The sequence below is a fragment of the Marmota marmota genome, unplaced genomic scaffold (assembly GCF_001458135.2).
Source record: "Marmota marmota marmota unplaced genomic scaffold, marMar, whole genome shotgun sequence".
Taxonomy (NCBI): domain Eukaryota; kingdom Metazoa; phylum Chordata; class Mammalia; order Rodentia; family Sciuridae; genus Marmota; species Marmota marmota.
In genome coordinates, this window is record NW_026000185.1 from 28,739,837 (window position 1) to 28,763,301 (window position 23,465).

At 47.9% G+C, this 23,465-nt stretch overlaps 1 protein-coding gene and 1 long non-coding RNA gene across 4 annotated transcripts in view; both read right to left on the bottom strand.

Annotated features, from left to right (window-relative positions):
• The window catches only part of Cux1 (cut like homeobox 1), a 328,005-nt gene that overhangs the window by 294,622 nt on the left and 9,918 nt on the right, over positions 1-23,465 (bottom strand). The window lies entirely within an intron of this gene.
• Positions 19,137-23,409, bottom strand: LOC125612388. The gene is made up of 2 exons (XR_007342756.1): positions 23,279-23,409; positions 19,137-21,814 (listed from the first exon to the last, which is right to left on the bottom strand). It is a non-coding gene; the product is annotated as an uncharacterized LOC125612388 (long non-coding RNA).

The window sequence follows — 23,465 nt, forward strand, 5'->3', positions numbered from 1 at the left end:
CTCTTGAATAATGTGTTCTGCAGAGATTTTACAAAGGAAAAATAAATAGGGAAAAAAACGAACGCAGGGAACAGGAGAAAACTGAGAACAAGTGGGGGCGGCAGAGCCAGTGAGGTGAGAGGTGCTACCTCCACCTGCGTCCCTCTATCCCCAGGCCCCCAGACGGGCCCTGGGGAGAGAGGGATGCAGGCACTAGGGCTGCAGGTGCAGGAGCGCTGGAAGGCAGAAGGAGCAGGAGCGGCTTCACTAGGATGGCACCCACCCTAACGCATTTCTACATTTTAAGAGATTCACTCACGCTGCTGAAGCGGTCAGGGGTGCATTATATAAAAATACACAGAAAAAGCCAGACTCGGTGGTGCGGGCTTGTGATCCCAGCATCCGGGGGAGGCTGAGGCAGGAGGATCCCAAGATCAAGGCCAGCCTCATCAACTTAGCAAGGTCCTGTCTCAAAATAAAAAAGGGGGCTGAGATTGTGGCTCAGCAGTAGAACGCTTGCCTGGCATGGGCGGGACCCGCGTTCAATCCTCAGCACCACATAAAAAAATAAATAAATAAAGGCATTGTGTTGTGTCCATCTACACCTTAAAAATATAATAAATATTTTTTTAAATAAATAAATAAATAAGGGCTGGGGATGTAGCTCAGTGGTTCAGCACCCCTAAGTTGAATCCCCAGTACCAAAAAAAGACAGTGTGTAAAAAAGTACTGTTTATATTATTTTTAAACACTGGAGGTCTGAAAAATCTACTGGGCAACAAGAAACAGAGGAGAAGGGGGGGCCTGAGCCCTAAATCCTCATTCATGACCCCCACCACAGAGAGAAGTGAACCCCTGGCCCTGACCAGCCAAGGAAGTGGCACAGACCAACTGCTCTGGGCAGTTCCCAAGGACAGAGAAATGGCCCAGGGCTGGCTCTTTTTTAACAATCTTATAACATTTTGATAAAAAAATGGAAAGATGTTTTGAAAGAAAGAAGGCATTCGAGAACAATGGCTACCTTTAGATAATTTTTATTTTAAAATGAAATACATTCTGAGCTGGGGCCGTAGCTCAGAGGCAGAGTGCATGCCTAGCATATGGGAGGCACAGGGTTCGATCCTCAGCACCGCATAAAAAACTAAATGAAGGCAGGCTGTCCATCTACCACTATAAAAAAAATTTTTTTTAATGAAATACATTCACAAAAGATAGGATACAGAATATTTCTTCCCTCCCCCTCCCCCTTTTTTCCCCTTGAACAATAAGGACTAATGGAAAACCATTAATTCTGCCTCGTTTTCACTGTCTCGCTCATGAGGACCTACTTTCTACTGGATGAACCTGGACCTGGTGAAGTGTCAGGTGGAGGAGGCTGCCTGGGGCAGCTGGACTAAAAACACAGCCAGGAGGCCCGGCATACCTGGGCCAGCTGTGCCCTCTCCCTCCTGTAGTCCCAGACGCACCTGGGCGCACCTGCGCTGCAGGGAGCCACCACACCCTTACTGGAAAGTGAGTTCTGTTTTCCTTGAAATCAAAGAACCAATGAACTTTCTCACTTTGCTTCTGAAATCCTCTCTGACGTTCCTTCTTCTATACAAGGATTTTTACCATTTCCTCCAAATTCATGTTTGTCTTAAAGTCAGTTCAACATGTTTTTATAAATTTTCCATGTTTGCAATTCAGGCGAAAGGGCTATTCCACATAAAATCATATGACACAGGAGGGGCGAACTAACATTAGCCACTCTGTCCCTTCTCCAGACCCCAATTCAACCCCTTGAGAAGCACAGGCTGAGGACAGAACAGCCCAGACCTGCTACCAAACAAGAAACACCTACTTGGAAACCCTCTTCAGGATCTTGGCAAGGAAACAAAACTCAATGCCCAACATAAGAGTCACAGGTCCCATGGGCTGTCCAGCAACCCTGAGAGCATAAGCCCCACCTCATCAGAGAAGGGCCTGGTGGGCATGCAGGTGGGCATGCAGGTGGGCTGAACATCCTTGGTCTTGTACCTACTGTTTATGTGCGAGGCGCCTAGAAACGGCCCTTATCTTCATAGTTATGCACACCCCACAAACGGGGCCTCCCTCTGCATAGAAGAGGTAAACTCTGAGCTAAATACAGCCCCAGAGGTGCCTGAGAGGAGGAGAAATACACACGATTGCTGTTCCCAAAGATTGCTATTCCCAGTCAACGTTATGAGTCAAGGTCCTTCTTCTCAAGAATGCTTTCACCGTCTGGATCTGAGAGGACTTCCACTTTGAAAGTCCTCTTTTGTGTAGGAAGTGTGTCTCCCAATATTAAAAGCCATCAGATGCCAATGTTACGTGACTCACTGTTTCATCTGCCCACTGACCACTGGCGGAGGACGCCACTCACACCCAGGAAGCTTGGACATTAAAAACTCATTCTAAGCCGGGCGTGGTGGTGCACACCTATAATCCCAGCAGCTTGGGAGGCTGAGGCAGGAGGATTGTAAACTCAAGGCCAGCCTCAGCAACTAACTGAGGCCCTAAGCAAATTAGCAAGAGCGGGTCTCAGGGAGGTAAAAAAAAAATCAAAAGGGCTGAGGATGTGGCTCAGTGGTGTAGTGCCCCCAGCCAGGTCCAATCCCCAGTACCAAACCCCATTCTACAAACCGAGTTGGCTCACACGAAGGCAGATTTTTTTAAATCGTATAAGGGAAAAAAATAAATACCTGGGGGAAAGTACAAAAGAAATAACAATACTGAGCAGCAGCACATCAGTGGGCACCCGGTGGCCCAGCATTGACGTGGGCTGACATCTCCAACCGGGTCGTGGCCGCTGCTGTCTTTTATCATGAGGCAGTCTCTGCTGGGGAGCCACCAAGGCCACAGTACTTGACTTTTTCATTTTGGGACTAAAACGAAACAAAACCCTGAGGACGGTCTATCAGACACAGCCCTGAGCTTCGTCTCACTGATTCCTCCATGAAGCATGAATCACTCTGAGGGGTGATTTGGGCACATCACCCCTCAGAGCAGGTGGTGATGTGCCCAAAGACACACAGCTAACAAATGGGGGAGACGGAAGATCCAAACACCAGCAACCCTACCAGGTGGGGGGAGGGGGTCCTGAGGGGACTCGGGCATGCCCACAGGTAGGCCACCTGGAAGGCCAGCCTTCTCAGGCCCTGGGAACCGCCATCTCTGGGTAACAGTGTCTCAAGGACCCACACAGTAATGGGAGCAGAGGGTCCCCACAATTAGTTACCCAACAGTCATCTATGATCTTGGCCTCGACACTGCTACCGTCTGCACCAGGAGAACTCACGAGCTGCAGAGCCCGGCACCCCGCCCACCCTCCTCAACCCATGCTGGAGAAACCCCCTCCACCAGACGAGCCTGGCCCACCCCTCTGCAGTGCTTCTAGCCCCTCCTGCTGCCAAGCTGGTGACTGGTCCTAATGGCTGCTGCCCCTGGGCCTGCTTCCAGTCTGCTGTTTAATGTGCCAGCAGATAATCGATACTATGAGAACTATGTGTAAAAAGGAGCTGGTTTAAAGCAAGCTGGGCAGAGGGCAGGGAACCTCCCTGTCGGACACAGGCTGGGTACAGGGCCCTCCCCAGCATTGGGGTTCAGGAAGCTCAGCCTGGAAGAACAGGGAGGAGTCCTCCACTGGAGTACGAGGTCAACAGAGTCAACCAGGCCTTTCAAAACACCTAGACCAGGGCTTATCAAACTTCAGCGTGACTATGAGTCACCTGCCCATCTCATAAAAATGTGGATTCTGACTCAGTAGGTCTGGGGCAGGCTCTGAGAGTCTGCATTCCTAATAAGCTCCCAGTGATGCCTATGTTGCTGGTTAATGGATCCTGTTGAGTAGCAGGATCTAGATCAGAGCAGTGTGTCCAGGAGAACTGCCACACATGCCCCACAAGACATCTTAAATGTTCTGGCAGCCAGTCCTGGGCCCATCCAACCAGCTCCCCTACTCACCACACCTTGACCCCCACACCACAGAGGAGAACCAGCAGACCTCAGCCAGGAAGTCAAGCAGAATTGTGGCTGGACCCAGTATTTGGGGTGAATACAAACAGCACAGTGAATCCCTAATTACACATCTCCCAGTCCCACACATTACCATCCCACTGTGTTCAGGAACAAAGCTAAAGTTAAAACAGAGCACAGAGCCAGGAGGGCCAACACCTGTGCAGCAAGAGTCCTAAAAAGAAGGGAGCAGAAGAAAAGGGAGAAAATATTTGGAGAGATAAAAGTAAGAGAATTCTCTAGGGAAAAATAAGACATCAGAATGAAAGGGTCCACAGAGCACCAGTAAGATGGGTAAGGGAGGAAAATCCACAGTTGGATACATCAGCATGACATTTAAGAACAAAAGGACACAAAGGAAAATGAAGCCACCTACCAGAACCAAGCAAGAGTCCCGCTGTCAACTGGGTCTCAACTACACCCCTCTCAGCAAAAGGAAAATAAGGATAACTTCAGGGTTTCTTGCCTGGTGTTTTATACCCAGCTGAACTGTCTTTGAGATGTGCAGGTGGAACAAGTATATTCTCAGACTTTGAAGTCTCTGGCAACTTTTATCAGAAAAAAATTTCTTTAAATGTAGTATCATTACAAATACTCTAGCAAGGAAGAGAAAAATCATACTAAAGGTTCAAAATTACATATAGGAAGAGTGAGAAATACCTTGGGAAAGTCTGATATTGTTTTAGTAAGCCCAAAGAGAGAACACTAAGATCAAATATACAGACAATACATTTTAAAAATTCTAATTTTTAATAATACATTTTAAACTTTCTAACCCAGTGGTTCTGGTGAGCTGCCGTGCAGTCACCTCCTGCAGAAGAAGCGAACACAGATCACTGGCTCCATCCCCACCAGTGGGGGGGTTTCGGATTTGATACCTGGAAAAGCTGATTCTGCTTACCATGGAGCACCTCTCTCAACGGTGCCACTATCAGAAATCTCCGTGACCCCAACGAGGTAGGGAGGGGGGGTACTCAATACTTAAGTTGGTAGAAGGAGAGATGTTTTAAGCTTTAGAAACACTGTAGCCCCTACACCAAGTAACTGAAACAAATTGACTTAGAAATCAACTCTATTCTAAGGGGCACAGCAGGGGATGCAGGCTGGGGGGTGGCTCAGTGGTGGAATATGGAAGGCTGAATCCCAAGGGGAGCAGAGAACAAAAGGAAATCAATTTACAGGGAAAACCAAACACATGAATGAGCGTGAATAACATCCAGAGTAATCCTCCAGATTCTGAATTCCAAAAGAATAAAGTTCACTCAACAATTTTAAATTCAGCACAGGAAAACTCAACTCAAAAAAGCAACACAAGAAAAGATTAAAAAGAAATGGTAGGGGCGGGGGTTGTGGCTCAGTGGTAGAGCACTTGCCTAGCACGTGGGAGGCACTGGGTTCAAGCCTCAGCACCACATAAAAATAAATAAATAAAATAAAGGTATCGGGTCCATATACAACTAAAAATATATTTTTAAATGGTCAAAACAAAATAAAATGGCAAAAGTCCTAATATAAATCACAATTACCATAAATGTGCAGCAGTTAAAATTCACTAATCAGACACTCAGGCAAGGTTTAAAAAACAAGCTCTTGCCTCCTCTGTCTGCAACAGACACACTCATAGCAAAAGGACATGGACAGATTGGAAACAGAGCAAGAGAAAAATGTCGTATTGGACAAACAGAAACCAAAAGCAAAAGGAAAAAAACAGGATCGTTTTAGCATCAAAACCCAGAGAATTTAAGGTGAAAACACCCTGTGAATTAAAGAAGGGATCCATATTACACAAGAAAAACAAACGATAAATCAGGAAGATGAAAGATTATGATCATACATGCAAGCTTAGCTTAATATAATGTATCAACTGCCAACAGTGCAGGGAAAAAAATATCAGAGGCAGGGAAGAACTAAGGAACAGGAATATACTGTGTCTGCTAAATGAACTGTACGTATCCTAAGAACATATTGCATAAGTATACTATAGATATAAGCATTCTCCACCCAAACTAAAAACGCATCCTACTTGAGCATATGGAAATAGGTTCATAAAAATCTACCATGTACAATGCACCAAAAGGGTTTCACATATTCCAAAGAACCAAGGTTACAAGGACTATGTTCTCTGACCATATGTAACAAAATCAGGTCAAGAACCTAGAGAAGCCATTAAAGAAACATGTCAAGAATCCAAAAAAATATGTACTATTAAACAATCTTAGGTCAAAGGGAAAATTACAGAATGAATATAAAATTACAAATCGAAGAAAAATGAAAGCAGTACTCAAAATTTATGGAACATAGCTCAAGTAATACTTAGAGGAAACTTTAGGGCTTTGAATACATTTATCAGAAAACAAGAAAGAATTCAAACTGAAAAGGCTGAGCATTCAAAAAAACAAAAAAAAAAAGTAACATCCTGTAATCCCATTACATCTGTAATCCCAGGGGCTAGGGAGGCTGGAGCAAGAGGACTGTGAGTTCAAAGCCAGCCTTAGCAATTTAGCAAGGCCCTAAGCAACTGAGTGAGAGCCTGTTTCTAAATAAAATATAAAAAAGGGCTGGGGATATGGCTCAGTGATAAAGCCCATGGGTTCAATCCCCAGCACAAAAACAAAAAGAAGTGTTAGGGAAAGAGAATAAATTGAGACAAGTGAGATAAAGGTTAAGAAATCAGCCACATTTAAAAAAAAAAAAAAAAGAACTAGATAAAACTAGTACTATGAACAAAACCACATACACAAACCAAAAGAAAAAGAAAAATTGACACAAATTCTGAAACAGAATATGGGGAGAAATAGAGCTACAACAGATTTACCAAAATAAACATTATAAAAATGTTATGAACCACACAATCAATTTTAAAACCTAGATGAAACTGATACAATTCTAGAGAATTACAAAATATCAAAATTGGTATAATAGAGAACTTGAACAGAACAAAGCAAAGCAAAATGTCAACGCTTCCCAGCCCACTCTCGGGGACCCTAGTGTTTCACAAACGAACAGGATCAGATTTAAGAAGAAGTGATTCCTTGCAGAATAGAGCAGGGCAGCCCATTCCATGAGAGCAGCAGAACCCAATTCCAACTGGACAGAAAGGAAGACAGAGTTCAGTTCCACTTAATAACACATCTGAAAACCGTAAATCAAATCCAACCATACCTTAAACACATGCGAGGAGGAGCTGTTTACCCCAGAAAGCAACAGACGCCTCAACCCAGATCATCACTGCCTTCACCACACGCGTGGACTAGGGTAAAAATCACAGGGGTGTGAGCAGATTGCACAAAAATTATTTACTAAAGGTCAAAATTCTATTTACGATGAAAACTCTCCAAAAACTGGGGGGGGGGGGGGGGGGTAGGTGAGAAGGTAGTTCCTTCACTGGGTTGAAACTTTTACCAAAAATGACACATTCCTTTTAAGAGCAGGGTAGAGAAAGGTGACGGGTGTCACCATGGCCCCACGACCCAGCACAAGGCCCTGGCCCACAAGCCCGCCTTTCTAGGCTATGGTCTCCAGAGAAGAGGCAGCAGAACCAAGTCAGCCAATAAAAACGTCAGCAGCCATTTGCCAGTGTCAAAAATCAATAACAAAAAAACCATCGTTTTCTTTTTATCACAATAATTGATTAAAAATTAAGAAACAGTAAGACCCTGTCCACAACACTGCAAGAACTGTGAAGAACCAGGAGTTAATCTAATAAAGAATGTACACAACCTTAATGGAGAAAGAAGCCCTAAAAAATAGAAAAATATCTTTGTTCACAGAAGGAACAACTTAGTTATTAATTCTCCCCAAACTAAACTGTATATTTATTGTAACGTAGGAATTCCTGCAGAACTCGGAGAGCCAGCAGAAATGTGCGCGAAAGAATAAGGAACAATGCTGGACTGGACACTGAGAGAAAGAAGAGCAAAGAGGAAATTCACCACTCAGAAACCCCGACAGGGTAAAGTCAAAACAAACCAGGGTGGGAGAGCAGGAGGAGGACCCAGGAGTACACTGTGCTGGTCAGGGGAGCCCCTCCCTAGGGCTGTGTGCTGGAAGCCTGGTTCCCCAGTGTGGCGGGGGGGTGGGACCTCTAAGAGGAGCCTAGCAGGAGCTCCTTAGGTTTGCTGGGGTCCCTGCCCTGGGAGAGAGCTAAGTACTTCTCTGGGACCCTAATTAGCTCCATGAGAGAAAGCACAGGGCTCCGCTCCCCGCACCTTCGCATCTCACCACGTGATCTCTCCCTCTCACAGGATCCCACCTTGATATCATCCACAACAGGTGACATAGCCAAAGAGGGCCCTTGCCAGAACCAGCTGTCTGGATTCTACGTTATCAAAACTGTGAGTAAGTAAACCTCTTCTGATAAATTACCTGGTCTCACATATTGTATTTTAGTAACAGAAAATGGACTGACACATATACCCACACACATGAGGACTTGGGAGTAGAGGCAGCCTCCCAGATCAGGCAGAAGACAGACACGGAGAAATCACCGCCGACACAGATTAAAGATCTAAACGCGAAAGACAAATCTATGTGGCTACGAAATATGAATCCTTTGCACTCAAGTGGGAAAATACTTTTCAAACAAAACGGAAATAACCCAAAAGCATGAGGATAAAAAAAATTGTAGATCTGACTTCATCAAAATTAAGTTTCCCTATTTACTGAAGGGCCGGGAGGTGGTGTCCACAGGAGGGAAAGCCAGTGGCACAGCGTGCAGAGGCTGGAGGACACCTCCAAATCCACAAAGACAACAGTGCGTTAAGAAGAATCGGGAAGGTGGAGGACCAGGCAGCCTACAAATGGGAAATCTGAAAAGCTAACGAGTGTACAACGAGGATTCCAAGTAAAAGCCTTCCCAGGGATCAGCGGGAAGAGAGCCTCGACCCTGAAGTGCCACTTTAAAACCATCAGGCTGGAGAAGCCTCTACCCAGCGCTGGGGAAAACTGAGAGAGCTCAGGCGCTGCAAGTGGGAGCAGCGTGGAGCCACCACGGGGCAGCAAACTGTCGGCCTTGGTGAAACAAGCACCCTAGCCCTGACCCAGGGCTCCCAGCTGGCGGTCCAGACACAAAAGCTGAGTGTAAGGAGGTCCACCCCAGCTCTGCAAGGAACTGGGGGTCAGCACCACCGCGGGGCCAAGCCCAAAGAAATGGACATGTAAACTAGTGCCACCACTGAAATGGGCCCTCCCAAAATTCCCCTCTGAAGCCCCAATTTCCAGGGCGAGGGCACTTGGAAGTGGAGCCTTTGGAAGGGGACCAGGGTCATAGGAGGTTGTGACAGTGGGGTTCCCACAATGGGACCAGTGTCCTTATGAGAAGACACACCAGAGAGCTGGCATGCGCTCTCTGCCAGCACGTAAGGACACAGGGAAAGGGGGTCCCCCTGCAAGACAGGAAAAGGGCCCTCGCCAGGAACCAAACTGGCCAGCACCTCAACTTTGGACTTCTAGCCGCCAGAACTGTGAGGTGTTGGTTACTTAAGCCTCCAGGCAGTGGCATTGTGGTATGGTTCCCAGATGGACTAACATAGGTGGATTCTTGAGATGGAGTCCAATGCAGCCATCATGAGTAACAAAGGAAATCCACAGGGATCTCAGACAGATGTGAAAAAATAAGTTGCAGCTGGGTATGGGGGTGCACATCTGTAATCCCGAGGTTGGTAGGCTGAGGCAGGAGGATCAAAGCTCAAGGCCAGGTTCAGTAACTCAGCAAGGCTCTCAGCAATTCAGCAAGACCCTTTCTCAAAATTTAAAAATCAATAAATAAAAAGGGCTGAGGCTCTGACTCAGTGCTTAAGCACATCTGGGTTCAATCCCTGGTGCCAAAAAATAAATAAAATAAAATGAACAAAAAAAAAAAAAAAGATTTATATCACAAAAACCATACCTAAGAATCAAAACTACCAAGCTGGCATTGTGGCTCAGTGGTAGAGCACTTGCCTAGCAGATGTGAGGCACTGGGTTCAACGCTCAGCACCCATAAAAACAAATAAAGGTACTATGTCCATCTACAACCAAAAGAATTAAAAACAACAACAAAAAAATCAAAACTACCTATCCAAACAGGCCGCAAACACATCACAGGGAGGCACCCCCATTAAACTATTAGAATGGGGGGTACTGGTGTTAGAGTCTGTAAACAAGTCAAAATAACACCTGGCATTTTGCCAGGGGAATGTTAGAGTTGTAAACAAGTCTGGATGGTGCCTGGCAAAATGCCAGAGGGAGTGGTTTGAGAAGTAACAAAAGCGAGCCATTAAGTGTGGAGATTCCTTATTGGTTGACTGATGTATCTAGTTTATGCTAATTAGATAAGCTGTGTGGAATGTATAAATACTGCTCCTGTCCTGCAATAAACGGCTCCTACTCCTGCTGTATCAACGTACACAAGTTATTCGTCACCCCCCGATTATTTTGCTGCAGCCGGACTGCGGCATACTGGTACTGGGGATGGAACATACAGAAGAAAAAATTTAAAACTTAATCACAGTGTGCTGTGAACTGAGGTGCAGTCACCACAGCTCAAGCTGGGCGAGCTGCCTGTGCAGGCACATGACACGCACACACCGCACACCTAGGCCAGGGCCTGGTTTTCCTGCCCATGTAGAGAAATGGCCACAGCAGACCCTCCCACGTACGACCTCGGCATCTCTCCATATTAAAACAACTAAACCTTCAAAATCAGAGCAAACTGAGTGGATCACAGCCCCTTTTCTACTTTGTCCACGAGGGAGATGAGACGATGCGTCCGCTGGAACTGGCAGCCGTGGAGACACACAGACACGAAGAGCGGATCTGGTGTTCTGCTGTGACTTATGGAACCTGCCAATTTCATTCACAATTGACACCAGCTTCTAATTATACTTAACTGAAATATTAACCATTCTAATTGCTTAATGTTTTATTGGCTGGAGTGAAAGCACTGAGGGACATCTGGCTTGGCAAGTGGAATCTGCTTGCCATTGGAAGAGCGCTGAGGGAACGTGCCTCCTCCTCACAGCGACATCAGCGCACCCGGCACACTCGCGCGGTCACCCCACGCCAAAGACATCAGGCGCAGCCTTCCAGGGTCGGCTTCCTTTTTTTAAATGGGTTCCCACTTTGTTGCCAAGGCCGACCTTGACCTCCTGGGCGCAAACAGCCCTCCTAGGACATGGCCTGTGCTGCCCTTCAGGTTCAGGAGCCTTTCTAGCCGCAGTGGCAGAGGGCCCACAAGGAGGCTCCCGGCCTTTCTAGTCCTGCGCCTGTGACTGCCACTTAGGCTCAGGGCCCCTGTGCTGCTGAGGCCATGGTGGTAGGCTAGGACGGCCTCTCCCCACACAGGCCCACCCGCGCATGGGCGTGGGACAGTGCCACCTCCTGAGCCAGCCTGGCAGGGGAAGGCGCGTCCAGGGCTGCCTAAGACAAACCTGGAGACGCAGCCCCGCTGGAGGAGGGTCCCTGGGCACTGAGCAAGAAGGGAGGGCAGTGTCTGCCCGCATCCCAGCCTGCTCTGCGACCGTTTCCACGAGGTCCCCCTACAGGGCAGTGGCTCCAGGAAGAGCAGGGGGGGAGACAGCGGGGCTGAAGGGCCGCACCTGGACAACAGCACCCAGAGGAACAGGCTCAGAGCATGAAGCTCAGAGTCACCAGAGACGCCTCGGGGACTTCACCCTCAAGTACATGCCACAGAAGAAAGAAGACACAACGCCACCCAAGAACCGTCCCAGCAGCCGAGAATTGGAAACAACCACCCATCAGTGAAAACCAATCAATGAAAAGATAAGCAAGATGGGCATGTCCATGCCATGGGACATCGCCCCGCCACAAAGAGAAGGGAGCTGACAGGTGAGTCAAACTCAGGAACCCTGTGGACGGGCCGGGAGATGCCTGCCCTGCAGGAGAATCCCCAGAACAGGCAGATCCAGGGACAAAGCTGATTGACAGCCGGGTAAGTGGTAGGAAGGGAGGCAAAGAGGGACCGGAACAGACTGGGGCCTATTCTGAACCGGGAGTGGAGATGGCTGTGGAGCAGTGTGAACCGAGTGAACACTGGTAACTGTAAACTCCAAAAAGATGAATTTTATGTTATGCAAATCTCAACTTAAAAAAGGAACAGATCAGAGGGACGTGACAGAGGAACCACTGTCCATACCAGGTCAACAAGCAGCACATTCAAAACAGAAAATTTTCCCCCAGGGTTCTCTGCAACACCTCCCCCAACAGGTAGCTTTTGAAAGTAGTTGTGCACTGGAATGTGTCCAATGCCACTCTCCCTTCCCAAACAGAAATGTGAGACACTTAGGCACACAGATGGACCTACGCCACGCAGCCCCCCCCCCCGGGTTGGGGCTTGGACATAGGCTCCTTCCCAGTGGGGTCTTTGCACCCGGGGCAGGCACACATCAGCACGGCCATTGGCACTGAGAACACCTGTCCAGCATGAGGCGTGGAAGAACCGGCTTTCTGAGAAGATGCCCGAGCCTCAGATCACCAAGAGGCATCTCACAGAACACTGAGCACTGAATGTCACTCCAGGCTCTGCTGTGTGGCACCTACTCCACAATCCCTCCCTGGAAGAAGGGCTACCAGCATGTGCCATCTGGGGGACAGGAAAGCAGGAGGCTGAACAGGGATAGGCACCTGGCCACTTCAACCTCCACAAGCACAGCACATGAGACAGCCCTTCCCTTCCAGGGAGTTGTCCCAGGAGGTGGGGACCAGAAGGTACCTGACTGGCCACAGACACCAGGTTGTTACCCTCCCCACTACTGACCCAAGTGGCCACTTAGATGTCCAACAGCAAATGGCTGTCTTAATACCCGGCAGGCATGGACCCCCCACCAGTATGCACCTGACTTGCCACCAGGTATCACTATAATTAGTCATTGTAATTGAAGCCCAATGCAATTAATTACATAATTTTGAAGTGTTCAAGTTTAATTCCATTAGAATTACATCATGAAACTGGGGAATTACAAAGGATTACGACCAAAAGCAAACAGAGATGAATAAAGGAACCCAGGCTGACTCCCACACAGCCATCACAGCCGTCACCCGTGCAGAGCTCGTGCCCACCGTCTACCTGTTTTAAGTAAGCCTTTGGGGTCCAGCTGGGTATGTGTCTGTACCAGTCACCTCTGGCAGCACCCACACCCTGCACCTAGGTGCTGGGAACACTGACTGGCTGAATGCTGAAAACAGGACACTGAAGGCCACTCCTTCTGTGGACGGTCCCTGTCCCTTCCAAGGCTGCTGTTCCCAGCCTCAGCTCCTCCGGCCCCAGTGGTGGCCTGTTCAAGCTCTAGTCTCTAGCCCCTTCTCAGACATGGCCTCCCTCTTCCTCCCAGAGCCCTCCCTGTAAATTCCAGAGGAAACTAAAAACAAATAATAATAATAATAATAATGAACTCTAGAGTCACCTAAAATCTCTTTTCCCACGATAATTCTGAGAAAAATAAGCTGATACCTACAAGTGTCATTGGGACAGGCTGCTTTTCTCAGGACAGATGGCCACCCACTCACCTCTCATAAGCTGGTCTGTCACTGAATGCATACCCCACACCGCCTCCCCAGGGAGTGAGGACACAGCCACGCAGGGTGCTGTCCTGCCAAGGTCGGGGGGCCGCAGGACTCTGAGTCCAATATTAGAGCAGGGGCTAGTTCAACTCAACTCCCAGGGCCCAGAGAGCGGGGCTCTGGTCTCGGCCATCACGGGGTTAAATGCAAATATCAGCAGTGAAAGTCCTGGATAGAAGACCAGTCCAGTGAGTGCAGGCCTCTCCAGGGCCCTGGGGTCATGCCATCAGGCCTCTCTCCTGCTTGACAGTTCCCTTTTGAAAATTCTTTCAACAAATTTGCTTTATACAGAGATGGGGCACCCGAGAACAGCAGGCCAGCTGAGTAGGGGCTCCTTTCAGCCCAGCACATCACAGCACCCCAACATCAGATGGAGCTCACTGGCAGAAGCCTTCACTGGCTGGGGAATGTGGCAGCAGTGACTGTCCTCAGAGGATCTCTTGACTTTGGGGCTGGGGCTGAGATGACTCTTGGACCAGGGGAGGAAGCCAGGCTCCACCACAAGGTGCTCTCGCCTGGTCCACCCACCCCGCTCCACCTCCAGCTCCAGCTCTCAGAGCCCCAGACACATGCTGAACCCATCTGAGTCCCCTGGAGCCTCCCCACAAGGACCCCACAGCTTCAGCCCAGTCCACCTCTCCTCCACAGCAGAGATGGCATAAGGCTGCCTGCGGCTGAAGGATATGGAAATGACAGCCCCCAAAACAGAGTGGCCTGGGAAGAGGGAGGGAGGAAGGAGGCAGAACATTGATAACATTGATCCTTTCCCAATACATCCTTTCCCAGTGACAAGCCAATCCCTGGGAAGGAAGCAGACATCATCCAGTGACAAGACAATCCCTGGAAAAGGGCAAGCATTGATCCTTTCCCAATATGTCCTTTCCCAGTGACAGTACAATGGACCCTCCATTCTTGTCCTGTAAAAATTCTGCCAGGAAAAAACAAACTTCAAACTTGTCTCCTGTCTCCCGTCTCCAGACTGATAAGTTCTGTTGAAGTCGTCAATGGTTAAGTTACTTCCCAGTGTGACCTGTACAAGCACAGACTCCTACTGTAAGGGCGGGTCATTTTCTAACCAGAAAGTGACGCCTGACACTGATGCTGAGTAAAGGCTTTGCTGAGTTCGTGAGGTCTGCACCCACGTCGGTCATTCTGTCCTTACAGAGGCTACCCCAGAACAAAGCAAGGGCCCAAACCAGCGACCGCCCACCTCTACTGCCAGGAAACCAGAGCTCATAGTGAATGAAAAACTTGAAATAGAAATGAAAAGCTCGGGTCCTGTCACCAATAGGCACAAACTGCAGACCCAGGCTGTGAGCAGCAGGACCTCCCTCCTGCCCTTTACCCAACATCACAGCACCCGAGCTCGGGAGCTGGCGCGTGAGTTAAGGCTCCAGCTCCAGTTGCTATCCTCAGGGCCAACCTCTCCGTCAAACTTAACCTTCTCTTGGCCCAAGGGCTGTACCCCCGGAATTCCTTCCCCATAGCCCAAATCTCACAAATCCCAAAAGGAGCACAGCCTCTTCTCCCTCCATCAGGTCCCTATAGAGGGAGGTCCCTTCCCCCAGGGACATCCTGGTGCCCTGGGCCCCTACAGCAGCCCTCACTTCCTCAAGTCCATGCAAATACTCCTGCAGCCAGACAATGACATCACCCCACGAAAAAGGCTCTGAAGGCCACTGCTCTGACACTGGGCTGGCCCCCTGCCAGGCCACAGCAGAGCTTCTGGGGGACAGGCAGACGTGAGCCAAGCCGTTCCTTTCCTCCAACACCTCCAACTTGATGTCCAAACCTGAGCTCTGAGCACTTCCTGCTGCTGGCTGCCTCTGACATGTGCTGGGCTCTGGTGACTACAGTAAGCACTTTCCCAGGTCCTATGGGGATCTTTCCTTCCATTTAGGCCACAGCGGACTCAAAGAATAAGTCTCCATCAAAGAACTGTTCTGCCCAACTCTGTTTTCAAAAGTGCGGATTTTTGTTTTATTTATGTGCCACAAATACAATTATGCATGTTTTAACCAACATAAGCAAAGAAAGAATCTAATAAACAGGAATTTTTAAAAAATGAAACACATATTCTATCGATAGTCTCTCAAACAGCCATCTTAATATAAGTGACCCACCTTCCACAATATTAAGAAGAATCAATTTGGGCTGGGGGTGCAGCTCGGTAGTAAAGATCTTGCCTAGAGCGTGCTGGGCCCCAGTTCAATGCACAGCACCACACACACACAAAAAAAAATCAAGTTTGCACTCTGAAGCTCACTAGTTGAGAGAGTCTCACATCAAAACACAAAACACCCATCCCTTGACAGAGGCCTTGCTCTCCTTCGGAGTTACTAAGCATGGAGGGCCCTGGAGCGAGACAACAGGTGCATAACGACAGAGGGTGGAGGGCAGGTACCTGCATGGTCAAGCCAGCGGGTGCTGCAGTGGTGACAGGTGGACAATCTGAGGCACGAAGGAAGGACCTGGAGCTCTAAGGAGCCTCCAGAGACCCCAGCCACCCTACAACTCTTCTGCTAGAAAACCCTCCCCAACACTGAGCCAGGTGCGCAGAACTGGGCTCCAGCTCTGTCTCTCTAGCGGGGTTCTTCCCTGCCCAGTCCCCACCATCTCATTTCCATGCCCTTCCTGCAGCCCCCCAGGGCCTCTGCACACAGCTCCATTAAAGCCTCACCTTGGCCATCCCACCCACTTGTGCCCACAGAAGGCTGTCCACTCCTGCAAGCAGGAAGCAGAGGGCGAAGGAAGGAGGAATGCAGGGAATCAGGCTGGACACTCAGGTGCACAGAGCGGGGAAGGAGGCTTCCCAAAGTGAGGGAGATTCTGAGGTCATTCTTGTTGGAAGGAAGGTCTAGGTCAGGTGGAGGCGCCTATTAGGAACTGCCTGCGTGCCTGTGAACATGGGCTCCACTAGGTACCAACATGAGCACTGTGGCATTTAAGGAGAGGCATGACAGGAGGCAATTGATGGCTTGGGAAGACTCATCTGGCAACCACATCCATACATCCATAATGAATTGTGACCTGCTTCAAATGGACAAATCTGAAACAAGACTATGTACGCAGGTCCTGTGCATTAGAAAAGACCTAGATCATACATGCAATAAGCAGCCCCCAGAACTAACTGCACACATGCAAAAAAGATTTCATTAAAGTATCAGCATGCTATAAGACGACAGCATAATTACACACCAACGCAGAGCCATGTAAAACAATCACAAACCACTTCTAATTCCTCTGGCAGTGACCTTCAACCATAACTGGCAATGCTTTTCCTTTCCCACTCCCACGTCAAAAGCTGACAAACTGGTACCAGGGCTGAGGAACGGGTGGAGAAGAGAGATGACCCAGCTTTCCCCCTAGGACAGCCAGCTCCAGGTGACAGCTTTATGACTGCAGGGCACAGCTCACCAAAGCATCTGGCCACCTCAGCCCACCTGCGCCCTCGAGGTCTGTGGCCAACAGCCACCTGATAGGGGCGCCTCTGCCTGGCTCTGCGCCCACACAGGCCCACAGAGCAGAACATGACTCCCAGTGTGAACTTGTCTCTCACTTGACCCAACAATGCCAGGCCATGCATTACGGCAAAAGTCAGGAATTGAGGTACCGTTGAAGTGAGCAAGACCACTAACAGAAACGACGTTTCTGCACTGCGTCAACAAGCACTCCCATGCTCCCAACCTGGCTTGAGAGCTGTGCGCCTGGGACATCTCTGCTGTGGGAACAGCGAGGTGAAATCCGACTTACAGCCCTACTCACAATTTTACTGCAGTTTCTGGGTACTGAGGACCTTTGAAAGGTCTGTGTTCCACGGACCACTGGGGCAGAGAAGAATGACCTAACATCAGACAGCACAGGTTGAAGTTCCAGATCAACTACTAAGGCAAAAAACAAAATGAAAATCACGTTTTCTGCCACACCTTTTGGGGTGATGAAAAAATGGTGACAGAAGCAACAGAATGTTCCTCTTTCCAACGGGAGAACCAAAGTCTTTTCCAACCCTCATTTAAGAAATTAGATGTACAATTCCCTCCAGCAAAAATTTTATTTTTAATTTTCATTTACATTGCATCTTTCTTCCAAGAATCTCAAAATAATGGAGCACCACAAATACTTATTCTAAAAAGAAGGAGGGAAAAAAATAAAACAGTTGTCACACACAGGAGAGGACAGGCTTGACAGAGCAGGATGAGCAAGAAATGACAGGTAGAGGTGACAGCAAGAGCTCGGGGCTCCCATTGCGCAGGCTGAGGGCGGCTCCTTAGCTGCCCTGCCTCAACCCACAGCCCCGGGCCTGCTGATGTTTGCAGCTGCAGGCTCCTGAAGACTGCATTTACCTTCCAAGTCATCTACTAACTTTTACCAAATCCTCCTCATTTAAATAATTATTTCTCCCCTAAAAATAGGAGGGAAAGTCTTAATAAACCAAAAGACTCACAAGTCCAAAAGAACCACTGAACAAAGGTGCCTCAGAAGAGATCATATCCTTTTTGGTCTTAAAAAGGTAAAACTATGGGGCTGGGGTTGTGGCTCAGTGGTAGAGCGCTCGCCTAGCACGCACTAGGCCCTAGGTTCGACCTTCAGCACCACATAGAAAAAATAAATTTAAAAAAATCATAAAGGTATTGTGTCCAACTACACCTAAAAAAAATCAGTTTTTTCTTTTTTTGAAAAAAAAAAAGGTAAAACTATGTTACAAAACTAAACAATCACAATCTACTAGGGGGAAAGACCCAGTGTAAGAAAAACGATCTTGCTTGTAGGGGGAAATGGAAAGAAGCTCTGAGCAGAGTTTGGTTTGTTTCATTTTTTCATGTGCCGGATGGACAGGATCTGAGCGTCTCACATTTAGCAAAAAACTGTCAACACCCAAATAAACTTTTAATGACAGTAAGAATGGCATTCTACTACTCACAATTTCGCAATATTCGCTTAAGAAAGAGCTAATGTGTCCAAGTGTTTTTCCCTCAACCAAACTGGGAACACCTGACAACCACAGGTAACTTGTTAAAAAATGTTAACCACATTTACTTATTGAACACGTTCAGCCAGAGAGAGAAACATGTCTGTGACGCAGGCACAAAGCAACGCCAGGAACAAGCTGGCATCTCAGAGTTTCAATGCTGGTAGTCCCCCCGCCCATGCCCCCCAGATTAATTGTACAAATTCCAAATGGTCAAAAGCATCCAGGATTTCAAGCGTCAGCTGATGGAAGCAGCCTCATGCGAGACCCAGGGGGTCCAGTGGCTCCCAAGGATTCTCCCGCTCACAGAAGAGTGCCCGCCGCCTTGGCATGCCCTGCTCGGCTTCACACACACTGTTCTGGAAGGAAGCAGGACTGTCAGTTCCACTGGATGTGAATCTCCCACCTACAATGCTAGTAAATCCCTGCAGGCAGACCCCATCCGCTTTCCTCACGGTCTCCTGTCTGACTGTGCAGGAGGACCCCGTGGGTGGGATCCCTACCAATTCCACTTGGGGGGTCTGGCAACCCCGTGGCCCAGGACTCTTACTAAACACAAGAATTCTACCAAGGCCCGCGCAGACTACTGCAGTAAGGAAAAGTCTTCAGACTAAAATGAAGAAATTGACAGCCTTTAATTTGTGCATTAACATCATCCTATAGGAATTAATTACAGCCAGAAGGAGAATTATTTTTTATCAGAGAGTTGTTTGCTCTCTAAAGCAAAGGCTTTTAGTGGGGTTTGCAACAATTCAGACATCTCTCAAAGACAGTGTGCGACCTCATTACATTTTTAAACTGTGCCACATTGTGTGAATAGGCACAAGCACTTTTTAAAAATCTTTAAGCCACAATCCAGGTGCGTCCAAGCGGCTTCTGGAGTGGCATCAATGAGAACATCAGCACAGAGTCCCCCTCCATTCCCAGTGAAACCCCACTCCCTTGCAAGGACACACCTCTGCTCCACCAACCTTCCCAGAGAGGGGCTGGGAACAGAAGTGATGGCAGCTGGCAACTGCAGCAGGACCAGTGGCCAGAGGCAGACCTCAACTCCTCCTCTGAAAGCCAGCACCTACACCCAGACCAAACTCGCTTTGGAAACACAGAGCAAAGCAGGGCCATCACCTGTGTTCAGGAGCGCAGCTTGGAAACCACAACAGGAAAAAATCACGTAGACGATTCCAAGGGTCCCATTATTAGGGCTCCACACCAAGTTCACATTTTTTGGTTGCAACCGAAATTTATATCTCTAAATGTAGAACTTTTAGGGAAAATAAATTCTAAATGCTAAATCATATTTAGGGAACAATAAAATGTACCTACACGCTCGGGTCAATAAATGTTTATTAAATCAGAGGTTGCAAAGAACTCAGAACTTCTTTGCTATAAAAGTTACATAACAGCAGATAATAAGTCGCTTCTCTCCCGAGGCCAGCAGCGCTCCTTTTTCTCTCCACCATCACACACACACAATTCTCTCAGTGCCCAGGTATCCACAGGCATCCGATCCCTAAAACGCCCAGCATGACTGGAATGTCCACATACACTGTGGTGGAGAAAGAGAGAGGCCGTGAGGCCACTCTTCAAACAGCACTAGTGAGATGAATAGCCACAAGTAAAAAGTGTCCCTGTGCTGGGTTACAGGAAGGCTCAAATACAGGATTCCAAGAATTCCACCTGTTTCCAATTAGATACCAGAATTGCTGGAGTGTTTAAACTACATTCACTTGCTACTTATACAAAACAATTCTTCCGGGTTTTTTGAACATTTTAAATACATTAAAATAAGATTAAGGATCTGGTTTAAACAATCAGAGGCAAGGAAATTTCAGCTGAAACCAAAACTATCTCTCAGCTGCGATAATGCAGAGCTTCAGACAAAACAAAAGGGCTAGGCAGACACGTTTCTGTCTGTGAAATTACCAATAAAAATCAGACTTTTGGTGGGGAGAGCACTTATATTTTTAAAGTTGCATGTTAAATAATTCTAAGTAGGCTTTAAATAATTCCTGCAGTGACTTATGATCCTGTACAGTAGAATCACTTTCACAGTAACTTTACATGTCATTTGTGTCACAGCCCAGCAGACACACCTGTCTTAAACATGCAAGATTTACATGAGCCACCAAGGGAACACTTGGCAGAAAGTGAGTCCAGCTCTGTAGAGTTCTTCACAAGATGAATTTCTCCTAAAAAATTGACAAGTTTTTTCCTAACAAATGGGTCCTTGCTTCATGTCACTGTAGTGCTGAAACAAACGTTCCCCCATTGAGACCCAGACTGCAGCGGAGCCCGAGGATGGTGGGGCTGCTTAGCGGGATCCTGGAGCCCCAACCCCAGGGCCTGCCGGCTCCCACACTCGGCCCTGATGGGGTTTCTTAACTGAACAGCCACAGAGAAAAGGCATTTTAAATAGCCATTAAAGGTCCTGGGCTCAAAGGGGTCACCAGACAGCATTCTTGAGGTTAGCTCAGTGGATTAGGAGAGAATCATTCCTGAGAGGACCAGGCTGTGGGTCCCCTTTCCAGCTCTCCTGTGCTGACTGACTCCTGACAGAACACACATGAAGTTGGGAACTCGGGCAAAGCATCTTTGCACCGCCAATCAAGAGCTGCCGGTGAACTACTCCTGCACTAGCCTGCACCTTCGGGAAAAAATAATAATGGTTTCACCCAAGAGAAGCCTTGAATCAGCTGATAAGGACCCCACATGCCCGATCTCTAAGGCACCTACAGTAAAAAAAAAAAAAATACAAGAAAACAAAAACAGGGGCAGCGGCAGTGAAGTTTGTTTATCCATTATTCCATCAAAGGCAGTGAATGAGATATTTTAATTAAAATAATAGACCTCTTCTGCGGTACCGTCTGGGACAGCTGGCAACACGCGATTCTGTAAAAGGAGAAACAACCAGAAAACAAACTTGCAGTAAAACTAAAATAGTCCTCTGATTTTGAAAAAGAAGACAAGTTTTAAGGTTCACTTTTGCAGAGGATCCTTAAAGGGGAACACAAGCCATGACCAAGCAGAGAGAATACCCCCAAGAGAAGCCAGCCACTGGCAGGCCCCACCCCAAAAGTTCAAGCTCCATTAACGCATAACAGAGTTACATGAGCTGGTTTTAGAAAGTGCACTTTTTTCAAACGTGTGTTTAAAAGATAAATTTATACAATGGTATTTTTCTTATTAAAAAAAAAAAAAGTCTGGTTTTTACAAGTCTGGGATAGGATGAAAACTTGTCCAACGAGTCTTAGCAACGACAGAGCTCTGAAACGTCCATACTGCAAGCCTCTGGGACTAAAAAGGAAGCAAAATAGAGAACAGTCTTCAGAAACTCTTCCTGGGCTTTCACCACAAGACCAAAGGTGGCTTCAGGACCCAGGAAGCCCCAAGCTCCACGGGGCCGTGGAGAGGCACAGAACCATCCGAATTCACCCAGATCCGCTGCAGTCTCTAACATGGATCTGCCTGGCAGAGACCAAGTCTCTCTACCTTCAGATGTTTGAAGTCCCAACCCTCGCTGGGCTCTGCAGGCAAGCAGACCTCAGTACCAGGGGTCTGCAAAGCCGAGAGAGTTCAAACTAATGACTTCTCTCTCAAATCGCAGTCTCACTGGCCCATTCACCATCTGCGAGAATCAAAAGACCTCTCTGGACCCACAGAAAGGACCAGTCTGGCCAGGGAACTTTGGCATTCCATGTTCAACTGACATTTTCAAATGTGCGATGCAGCAGCCATAGGAAACCATCTAAGGCCAAATCCCTACCACCAAGAGGCAAGGGATGCTCAGTAGAAGAATAATGTTCGGAGAAAGGATCTATTTGGTGGTTGCTGTTTTTCAAGATCAACATAAAGTTCATTTGAGTAACCTACCAGAAATCTTTGAATCGAATCCTGAAGCCACACTGTTAAATGTCGCTGTGATCCCCTGAACAAGCACCTAATCTATTGGGGTGGAGAGGAACTATTTATACCAAGTTCATAAAATCTAATAACTCTCTAGAAACCAAATCCATTTCCCAGGCAGTTCTGCCAGGATGCTTAAAAAAGAAACTTCATTGATATTAAGCTAGGATGTCACATTTAAGAAGACAAGAGGGAGAAAAAATTAAGGTTTGTCCCTTAAAACTCCACAACGGGTTTTACAGTAAGCACAGGAATTAAATTATGGTAAAAGGGAGCTATTTTTACTAAAACAGGGTAGACCAATTTATCAAAAATGCCATTCGGCTGTGTTCATTACATTCAGGAATCTAATTTACACAATAGACACTTTGGAGTAATCTATTTTGGTCAATAAATACTCAAACTCCTTTAAGTTTTAATCTTATCGGAAATACATATTTCACATAGTCTTCTTCCTAGTTAAGAGAGAAATTTGAGGAAATTTCATAACGACTATGAGTCTGCTTTATCGTTCTTCCGTCGGCGAGGGCAGAAAACAAGCACATACAATTAAAGTTGTCAGACTCCACTCGCATCCGCTTTAATCCAATCTGCCTGGATTCTTACAAGCCTCAATGTGGAATTCATTTTCTCCTAAAGGTGCGGTCGGTCACTATCCCCCAGCCCACCGGGTTAGTAAAGTTGGACCAAGTTCACCTTCACGCACACCTCAGAGCTGGGAGCAGCAGCGGTCCCCAGGGACGCCGCAGAAACCCCCTCCCCACCTCCCAGCACCAGAGTGCCCTGGGCCCTTCCAAGCCGCAGAGCCATCCCCACTCCCGCGCCCCAGCGCTCGCGGAGCTTGGGGCCGCTCACCTTCAACTTGTCTCCGGCTACGCACAACATCCACCTGGCAGAGTCCGGGGGCTGTCTCGGCGTCGCGGGCGCCGAGCTGGCCCGTGCGGGGCGCAGCCCTTGGGCGCTCAGCTCCTCCGGGTCGGGGGTGGCAGGCAGGAACGCAGCCCCGGAGCACGGCGGCAACTCGGGCGCCGGATGGGGAGCC